Source organism: Sinocyclocheilus anshuiensis, unplaced genomic scaffold (genome assembly GCF_001515605.1).
Source record: "Sinocyclocheilus anshuiensis isolate Anshui unplaced genomic scaffold, SAMN03320099.WGS_v1.1 scaffold940, whole genome shotgun sequence".
In the NCBI taxonomy this organism is placed as follows: domain Eukaryota; kingdom Metazoa; phylum Chordata; class Actinopteri; order Cypriniformes; family Cyprinidae; genus Sinocyclocheilus; species Sinocyclocheilus anshuiensis.
In genome coordinates, this window is record NW_015549620.1 from 348,809 (window position 1) to 359,443 (window position 10,635).

Genomic DNA, 10,635 nt, shown 5'->3' on the forward strand with positions numbered 1-10,635 from the left:
TTCACTGATGTCAATACTCATTTAGAATAATAAAGTCTATTGTTAAATTGTTAAATACCCTGCCTCCACTACATGTCGCATCATTATAATTGTTTAATCACCACATTTGAGTTATCATTGCAAAAAATGTGTTTATGTATATATATATTCTGTTTATGTAGGCGATATACTGTATTCTATATACAGTACCAGTCAAAAGTTTGGACACACGAATAGGAAGTGTGTCCAAACTTTTGACTATACTGTACTATAATATAGCCTACACATAAAGAATATCGGCCGATATATCGGTATCAGTCTTTTTTTACTCCCTAATATCGGTATCGTCATCGGCCCCCAAAAAAACCATATCGGTCGGGCTCTAGTATGTACATACCATCACCAAAGAAGTATGTGCTTTTTGTGCATTTTTGAATAATGCAACCATAGACTTCAATTCAGAATGAACTGAATAGATTTCTTTGCTGGCAATTGACATACAGAACTACCACATTTTGCTATAAGTTTGATTGCATCATATAATAATTGCTGTTAATAGTATTCATCGTCTGTTTGATTACGTCTTTAATTGATTTTTACGTACATTTCTGCCATATGTACATTAACTGACAGTGACCACTGATAAGCTACCACTAAATATTGTAGAAACTTAATTTGCTGTAAAGTTGCTTTGCAACAATTTGTATCGTGAAAAGCGCTATACAAATAAACTTGAATTGAATTGAATTGAATCGACACAAAAGCTCACAACAACAAGTTTATCAAGGGCATTCAGACACTTGAGCATTGTTTGTCTGTGTACTTCGAGTTGTTGTCTTAATAAATCTCCTCTCTATGAGTGAACCTGTGTGATGTTGAGCCAGTCTCTCAGTCCTTGCTTAAAGACTTGATTGTCCTTCTAAGATGTTTTTCTAACTCTGCACAGTAACTCGCGAGCTATGAGGGGCCATCGGGGGCTTCCTCACCTCAGAGTCTTCAATGTTAATTTTATATTCTTTTCAAAGTTGAGAAAACCTTAGGGTTCTACTGAGAGTTCATGGCTTGGTTTTGCCCTGTCATGAACTGTGACACCTCCTGTAGTCATGTGCCTTTCTAAATACAGCACAGTGAATTTATAACAAGCACATTACACAAGTTTTTGAGAAAGAAATTTAGTTTATTTTTTTAAGTAAATGGTCTGAAATCTAATGTAAAGGAGGGTTTTTCAGTTTTCATAGTTCACCAAAAAAATTAACTTCTGTCATTATTTAATCACCTTCATGATTTTCATTTTTAGGTGAACTGATAAAATGTTTTTATGTGTATCTTAACGTGGCACTGGGTATTGATTGAAGGGAAAGAAAATCAAATTAATCCACTCAGAAGTAACTTCATAACCAAAGAATGTTGGAATAAATGAAGGCCTCTGAATGAACGCAGGTGCATATGTAGTAGACCACTAGTCTGTTTTGTAGTGTTCACACATAACTTACAAAGGGTCATCCAAACTTTATTGTAATTCCTTTTCACTATTTTGATGAAGCATTTAAATGACTCTGACAGGCTGGGAAATATTACAGTTGAAGAAGTACAGAACATCCCGCTATAAAACAACGCCTTACTCTGGAATTATGCATTGTTTGGACAGGAGGTGTTCATTGGTCTCAAGTTGCTTTGGCAGAGAGGCCCGTAAGTAAAGAATTAGTCTAGTCTTCACATGTGAGGTGTAGTTTGAGCGATGTGTTTAGGTATCTGTGTGCAGGTTACCACTCTGCAGGTCAGCTAGGAAAATAAGATATTCCTAATGATGAATCACACAAGCACAGATCTGACAGGAATTACTCAAAGAAAAAAAATGGACAGAAATAGATAGGAAGACGCTGTGAGGGTCATCAATCTTAACCTGTTGAACAAAGATCTAATGTTGCATTCTTGCCTGTGTTTGAGAGTCATCCTGCTTCTGTTGTTTCTTTGGCTTGACAGTGCAGTGCTGATGTATCGGGCCAGGCCCATTAATCAACTGTTAAAGGAGTCATATGATGTTGCTAAAAAGAACATTATTTTGTGTATTTGGTGTAATGAAATGTGTTTATGCGGTTTAAGGTTCAAAAAACACATTATTTTCCACATACTGTACATTATTGTTTCTCCTCTATGCCCCGCCTTTCTGAAATGCGTCGATTATTACTAGAGCCCGACCGATATATCGTTTTGCCGATATGAGCCTGTCGCCGATATATCGGTATCGAGAAAGGAAAAATTGAAATCGCATCATATGACCCCTTTAATGTGATTATTTGAAATTGGCTGATGACCATGCTAAACACAAAAGTGTTTGTTCCCTCTTGTGTCAGTTACATCAACAGTAAAATTCTATGACAACATTTACTTTTTTGACTGTGTATATAACAAACCCCCACACATTTAATAACCAGTCTATGTAAACGTTCCATTTAAAGCAAATATCAAACTTGCCACAGACAAACAGGTCATATACTGTACATGCGATGTGCTTCCCTTTCATTATGATCATTGTACATTAAAGGTGCAGTCAGTGGTTTCAGAGAAATGCTATTGAAAGTGCATCGGACCATGCACCAAAACACGCTTGTAGCTAATCACCAGTAAGGGGCGTGTCCACTCATGATGGGGGAGTTGCCTGTATTGCATAACATGTTCACGAATTTGGGGGTGGAGCTATCAGGATTGGGGTGTGATCCTTTTCGGTAGGGGCGTGTTTGTTTCAGTGATTTCAGATATCAACAGCGTTTCTCAGAAATCACTCGCTGCACTTTTAAGCGTTCATTTAGGGGCCGTTCACATGTCGTGTCTAAAAACGCTTGGAAAATGGCAGCCGCACAACTTTCTCTTTCTTTCCAAAGCGCTCGGGAGCTTGCACTCCCGTGGCACCTGCCATTGCTAAGCAGCAATAAGCTGCGCTCTCCATGAAAACGTGGAAGTTTTAGCTAAGAATAAATTAATTTCCAGTTCCAAAAATCACTTGCTGTAGCTCTGCTACTAGATTAATTTAACCCTTTGACACGTACGATCACACCGGTGTGATCAGTCTTGGCTGGTCCCTGAAGCGTACGATCACACCGGTGTGATTAGAACTTTCAGTGCGTCTCGTCGTCAACTGCTGAATTTAAATCCGCTTTCGCGCTTTGCCTGGCGCAGAGCCAGATTGGACGCTCTGAGCACTTGTCATGTTATCACAAATATTCATTGTTTTCAACCATATAATACTTATTTTAGGTTTCAGACATTTAAATACACATAAGTACTAGCAAAACCATACATTTACAGTTTGTAAAATGCACGCTGTCTATGTCTATTGGATGTCTATGGAAGCGGCAATAATGATCCTTACAAATATAATCTGACGACATGTTTTTATTGATATCATATACAGATTGTGTAGGTAACTATAAAGTTTACTCTGCTCTTCTCCCAGTTTACCGGAGACCTAACTCACGCTGGGGGCTCAGCTAGAATATTTTAAACTCACGTGCGAAAGGGTTAAAAATGGGTATCCCTATACAGCTATGATCAGCTGTTCCTACATCTGGGCTGAGTTTTCACTGTTGTTACAGAAAGGGTGAAGCTGATTGGTTGGGTCTTGTGACATGATGCACGGTGCGCTTGCGGCACTCTGAAAAGTTTAGTTGTTTGCGGTGTAGACGCTTTGAAATAACGAACTTGAGCGCACAAAAGATGCAGAACTGCCCCTAAATGAACGTTAGCCAGGACAGACATATCAATAGGTAGTGCAGGACCAATAAGTACAAACTCAATTTTATAAACAGAATTTTAGAAAGAAAGTTAGGCTACGTTTACACTAATGCGTTTTCATTTTAAAACTGCGTTTTAAAATGAAAACGTTCCTAGTCTACACTGGCTTTTTCACTGCATTTCAGAAACTATCTCCATCCACACTACACAACCGAAAATGCATGTCACATGACCATTCATGCAGGTACATCAATGAGCATGATGTTATTGTTTACACGGTCGTCAAGGATACGCAGAGCGAATGTGTTCAGCCACGCCATCGTTTTCAAAAGTCTCAGTTTACACTGAAACACAACCCCGGAGTTTTCAAACTAAAACGGGGTCTGCAGCGTTTTCGAAAGTCTCTGTTTTCGAGGGTCGAAAAGCCAGAGTCGTGTAAACGGCAGGAGTAATAGTAGCAAAAGTTATGCATTTTAAAATGAAACTAGTGTAAATGTAGCCTTAGTTAACAGAAGTTATAAGGTATTGTTGTTCGTTACCACGGCAACTGCTTGTGTGTTTGAGCTTGAAAAATATCTGTACACATGATTGTAGGGCTGTGCGATATGGACAAAAAAACCTATCGCGATTTCTTTGATCAATTTTGCGATTTCGATTTTAATCACGATTTTGACACACACAGACATGCTTTACAGTCATAAATGCATTCAGTGTGAATTTGAAACATATTTCCAAAAGAACATGTTATTTTTTACCGCGAATAATGCGCTGTCACTTTCAGCACGTGCAGCACAACAGAAATAGATTCTGTGCGGAAACGATCGCAGCATGACTGCTGCAGACGCACCGCTCCTGGAGCGCAATCGCGTGCAGTGTGAACGCTCTGATCCGTTAACATGGCGCTGAAAAAATACGCACCACAGACGGAGTGTGTGAACCTGAATTAAATTATGTTTTCAGATTTCACTCTTTTCAAAATAATGTTCTTGCTCCACTCCCAGAGCTCTTGGCTTCGTCCCGCTTATCACAGTATTGAATTTACAATGTAACATTAACATGACAGTAATTTGAATGTCTTTGTAAAACTATAAATCAAAACATAATTGTACAAAAAAGATAGTGGAAAAAAGACTAGTATTTTCAGTGTTGACTAGTAGCAGCAGTATCGTTTAGTCAACTAGTCTCGCACATCCCTATTCTAAACCTGTATGACTTAGAATATAAAAGAAGATATTTCAGTAGAACTTTTTTTTCACCTTTTTTTTTTTTTTTGCATCTTTTGCGCAGGCATGCACTACTTATGTCTACTGCAGAGAATCTTTTTCTTTGTACTGTCAAAAGCAGCTTGCCAGGATATTGCCGTTGGATCTACCCTGCTCTTTCCAAGAAATCCTTTCACACATCTGTTAAATTAAAAGGGCCCCCTCACTGTAGTGAGGTCTTCAAGATATGAACCTTGAAAATTGTCTGACAAGTGCACAAAGCCGAGTTGAATTTCATAAACAGTGCTGTCTGCATTATGTGCATGATGTTAATAAGAAAAGACGTGCCACTGAATACACATGAAGGTTTGGCGTGTGATTGTTTTGGCCTTAGCACTGAATATTTCGACTTCTCTGAGGAAAATCTGTATCTCGTGGCCTTTGACCCAGTTTTAAGACAAATAATTTCGCGAGATAGCTTGTTTGTTTTTCCTTTTGCAGTTGTTAAGGTGTCTTACTTTAATCTTGTCATGAATGTTTATATGCACAGCTTTTGTAGGACAATTTGAGTCATGGTTACCCTATAATTCCTAACTGAATTTGTTGTTTCTGCATAAAGGCATGAAACAGTTCTTACACAAGACAAACGTCTCTGGTGCTAATTACATACTATAATGAGTCTTAGTGTGAATTACTGTGTATTTGCGGTGACAGAGCAAATTGTGAGAGTGTTTGTCACTTGCCGACGTGTCAGATGTTGGCTGTCATAAAAACAATAGTTGAACTCTCTAGTGCTGCCTTTCCCTCCTGTGGTACAGTTGTGTGTTTATAGCCTGAGCTGTATGTGATCTATGACCAGTGAGGACGTATTTTTTGCTAGGGTCAGATTCTGTGTCTCGGCGCCAAAGGTAAATACTCGCTTCCTTTCACACACCTCTCGTCTCTTTAACGCTCTTCCCTTTCTCTGCCTCTTTCTCACCCACACATGCACTGCATATCCTTAATGGAAGTTGATCTTCCCATCTCAGGTGTTTGCACACAGGTGTAGATGGCATTTCTGCTCGTGCTGAACTGAACTGCACTGCCACTAAGCATTCGAACACGGCTTGCTTTTTCTGATAAATGAGTCATATGCGGCCACCCACCCCGATGTTGAAATGTGACCCAGATCCAGCAGATATACGCCCAGAACATGAATGGAAGAAAGCTAATGAGCAATGAATGACTCCCTCTGTACTCACTCAGATCTGCACATGGAGAGAAGGAACATTGAAGAAATTACATTTTTATATTGTTTGGCAGGGCTTTATTTTTATTTTTTCATATTTTTTTAGCCTTTCAGTAATATTCGGTATATAATTCAATATTTATGCCAATTATTTTTAGCAGTTTAATAAAGGCAATGTTTTCCAGACTTTTTCATTAAATGAACAGAAGAAAAACAATAGGCTGTGTAATCATTTTTATTTTATATGCAGCACTACAACAGTACATTAATAAGCAGTAATATTTACATACATTTGTTATCTTAAACATTAAAAAAAAAAATTTTTGTAATGAGTCAAATACATTTTTGAATCAGAATTTTGACACTGACACATTGAATTGATTCAAGGATCATAAAATTAGCATTATATAGTGTACATGTGTGTATGCAGTGTGTGTGTGTATGTAATTTAAAGAAGTCTTTTATGCTCACCAGGACTGCATTTATTTGATCACAGCTGAATTTTCAGCAGTCATTACTAGAGGTCGACCGATATGGGTTTTTCACTGGCCGATGCCGATATTTAGAAATTAGGGCAGCCGATGGCGGATATATGATGCAGATTTTTTGGGCCGATATATTTTGGCAGATTTTCTTTTTTTCCCCCCTTCATCTCATAAAAGTGAGTTTGAGTAAATGATTATTGCAGGGTACAAGATAGTAATAGTAGTAGTAGCCTAATTCAGAGTAATAATACATGGCTCAAAACTTAAGCACCTTCTCAAAACAGTTCTGAAGCACGCTTTTTGTTTATGTTTGCTGACAGACACCAGTTTCCCACAGACTGCAAATTAATTCTCTGCCAGCAGGAGGCGCTGCTGGAGCGGGAGATATAGTGGTTTCCCCGGTAATGGCTGTAATCTAATAAGCACTGCGCTCACAGTCACAAACGCTACTTTATCAGGCATTACAGGAAAGACAAAATGAAAATGACATTGAAGCTTTTCTGAAGACAGCCGGTTCTTTTCAAAGATACATTCATATAAAAACACCCGCGCTGCATTTTAGTTCTGAGACAAACATGCAAAAAAATAAGAAATCAGGAAGGGGGCCAACACTTTTTCACACCACTGTATTACACAGCCCGCTGCTCATAACGGCTTAGAGTGCACTGGCCACAAGCGATGACATCGTGGGTGCTATTGTCGGACCTACACACACATTTCATGAGGAAAGTTTAATGTGCACGTTATAATCAGCCCAGAAGTTTCGTCTGAATTGCATGTGTTTCTACTTTCACATGCAAATGACTTGTTGCACTTATGAATATGATAACTTTCCGGCATCAATTCTAGTAGGGTAAAACGTAATTACACTTTCGAAACGGTCTGTTTTGCTCTGCCATCATTAGCTGAAGCTGTGTGTGAACAAGAACCGGCTGCAGAGTGTGAGTTGCTCCTTCTCTCACGCAGCCAGAGAGAGATTCTCCGGCGTTCCACAACAATGCTTAGCTGCCCGCAGATGCACCTGCCTATAAATCGGCCTAATTTGCAGCACAATCGACCGATGCGATTAATTAAAAAATGCCAGAAATTGGCCGATCAATCGGTCGACCTCTAGTCATTACTCCAGTTTAAAATGTCACATGATCCTTTAGAAATCACTCTAGTATGCTGATTTGGTGCTCAAGAAACTTATATCATTATCAGTGTTGAAAACACTACTGATGCATTTTTTTTTTCAGGATTCTTTGATGAATGGAACATTAAAAAAAAACAGCATTTATTTGAAATATAAATCATTTGTAATATTATAACTGTCTTTACTGTCACTTTTGATCAGTTTAATGCATCCTTGCTGAATAAAATTATCAATTTCTTTAAAAAGACGTTAGTATATAATGTGTAGTGAATATTTGACATATTACCTAGGCATACTTTGTGCTCATTTGTACAACTCTGCCACAATGCTAGGTAGGGGTGTAACGATATTCAAACCGAACGGAAAAACTGTGATACACCACCCACGATGTCCGCCCCCGCCCCCCCAGAGCCCTGGCCCACTTGAGGTTGACCCCACTTACACCACGGTTCATCTCAAATATGAAATCTGGAAAAAAAAATAAATGTGTAAAACAGACCTATTGGCTTCCCACATTACAAAAGCAATGATAAAAAAGTGGACAGACAACACGGAAAGCCTTATTCATACTAGTATAACAGTCATTTACGCCTTCGTCCCCTGGGTTTTGAAAGTGCGCGAGCGTGTTTGAACTAAACTCAAACGCTTGTTTTTAAAGCCTTGACAATTGAAACATGCAAGCAAAGAATAAGCACTTGAGAACTCTCGCGTGCTGTTTGAAGATGTGTGTGCGTGTGTGTGTGTGTGCGCACTCATCCATAGCGTGTGCACGCGGAGAGCCTCGTCAGACAACGCATGCTTCGCAAATATTGATTTCTCTTTCAAGACTTGCGTTTGAACTGACAAACTAAAACACAAAAAATGTCAACGGTGTACCAGCTCTAATGCCATGGCGAAAGTTTGAGCGAAACATGCTAACTGTTCTGTCTTTGGCTGAACAGACTTCAGCGCGATAAACATGATAATCAGAACCAAAACAGATGTTTTTAGCAGATACGAGCTGTAATGGCACAGCTCTATCTGGAAAAGGGGGCGGGGAGCAGCAGCTCATTTGCATTTAAAGACACATGCCCGAAAAACAGCTTGTTTCTGCTTCTACTTAGTGTTGTTTTTGGCGGCCTGTTTTAATTTTAGTTTTAGTCTAGTCTTTGTGTGAAGCTGTCATTTTAGTTTTTATTAGTTTTAGTCACGTTCATACTCTTTTTAGTCTAGTCAAGTTTTAGTCAACTAAAAGTCTGAGCATTTTAGTCTTACTTTAGTCAGAATTATCCATGACTATTTTCATCTAAGTCTCGTTTTTATTCGTCAACAATATTGCATTATACATTTCATTATCGTCATCGTCACATGACCAGCATTTACGTTGCATCTCGTTTTCGTCACGTGATAAAGGTTCGTTGACGACGATATTTAGTCATAATTTTCGTTGAAGAAAGCAACACTAGATCTGAATAAATGATCTGTGGAGTATTTTGAGCTGAAACTTCACACTCTGGGGACACCAGAGACTTATATTACATATGGTAAAAAGGGGCATAATACGTCACCTTTAAAGGAACCGCAGTCTATTCCTGCTGTCTGTGTTTTTAATGTTAAACAACAAAAAACAAGGAAATCACTCACTTCTCTTGATTGCTTTTGTAACTTCAACCAGGATTGGTCTTTAATTTTTACAGTGAAATACGCACTGTTATTTTACATTTATTTACTTTTAAATTTTTGTGCCTTAAAATTACTGTTAAACACTGAAACACCTGCAACTGCTTCAGAGTTGCTGTAGGCCTCTTGGTCCACCTGGCTCTTCCGTCCTGATCCAGGGAGGGTCTGTGTTGTACCAAATACCTTCCGCTTCTTAATAATACACTTCACTGTGCTTTGATTGAATAGCTTTTGTAACTTCAGCAAGGATTGGTCTTTAATTTATACAGTGAAATACTGTTACTGTTATTTTACCTTTGTTTACTTTTAAATTTCTGTGCCTGAAAATTACTGTTAAACATCTGAAAAACATTATTTATTTTATTTGTATCTTTGCTCTATTGTATTTATTTGTGCTGTTGCATTTAGTTTGATTATTTGTTATTATTTTCTTTATTTTTATTTGACCATAGTCCTTTTCTCCCTAAACATTGCACATGCCGAACCGAACCGTACCGAACTGTGACTAGGGTTGGGTACCGAACTCGGTACTTTTAAGGGTACCGACCGAATTGCGTCGGTACTACCGAGTACCGATTCACGTTAAATCAATCGGTGCCAAATTTCGGTACCTGAGAATGCATCTGGGCACATACGCTACAGAGAGAGAAAGAAGAGACCCTGTGACGTGATGTCACCCCTACAACTCGTTCAAACAACACACAGGGCAAGCCGAAATGTTCTGAAGTGTGGTTACATTTCTAGGGCCATATGAAAATGCGGACGGGATCGCGGAGTCCATTAATTAAAACGTAATTTACTCTATAGCGCGGAATGCCACGGAATTCGTCAATTTTGGACGAATAAATCGGAAGTAGCCACTGCCACTTAATTCGAATCGCGATATGAACTAGTGTCTGTGAATATTAAAATGCAAAAAGACTGTTTAAATATGAATCCTGCATGTTCCGCTTGCCTCTGTATGTATGAATGGCGGAAACGCGGTTTTGTTTACTACACAAATACTGAAGCACGTGTGACGTCACGCTCGCGGTGATTTTCGGCCTCTGCGTCTCACTATATGACGGCATGAACACATGAACTTAATCTCCAGAGCTGCTGTGAGAGTCACTTCGCGAGAATTTTACCGTTTCATTTGAGAAAACTAGCATCATCATACTGTATACATACAGAAACTTCATGGCAACCTGTCAAAATAAAAGTACGGTTTAACAT

General features: G+C 38.8%; 1 protein-coding gene and 1 long non-coding RNA gene across 2 annotated transcripts in view; one reads left to right on the forward strand and one right to left on the reverse strand.

Moving 5' to 3' along the window:
* Positions 1–10,635, forward strand: part of LOC107659406 (insulin receptor-like) — a 62,746-nt gene that overhangs the window by 25,523 nt on the left and 26,588 nt on the right. The gene's annotated exons all lie outside the window — the stretch shown is intronic.
* The window catches only part of LOC107659409 (uncharacterized), a 14,276-nt gene continuing 9,489 nt past the window's right edge, over positions 5,849–10,635 (reverse strand). Inside the window, exons 2-3 of the long non-coding RNA XR_001630907.1 lie at positions 9,604–9,612; positions 5,849–5,994 (exon numbers count right to left, since the gene is read on the reverse strand). This is a non-coding gene — a long non-coding RNA (uncharacterized LOC107659409). The remainder of the gene's footprint in view (positions 5,995–9,603; positions 9,613–10,635) is intronic.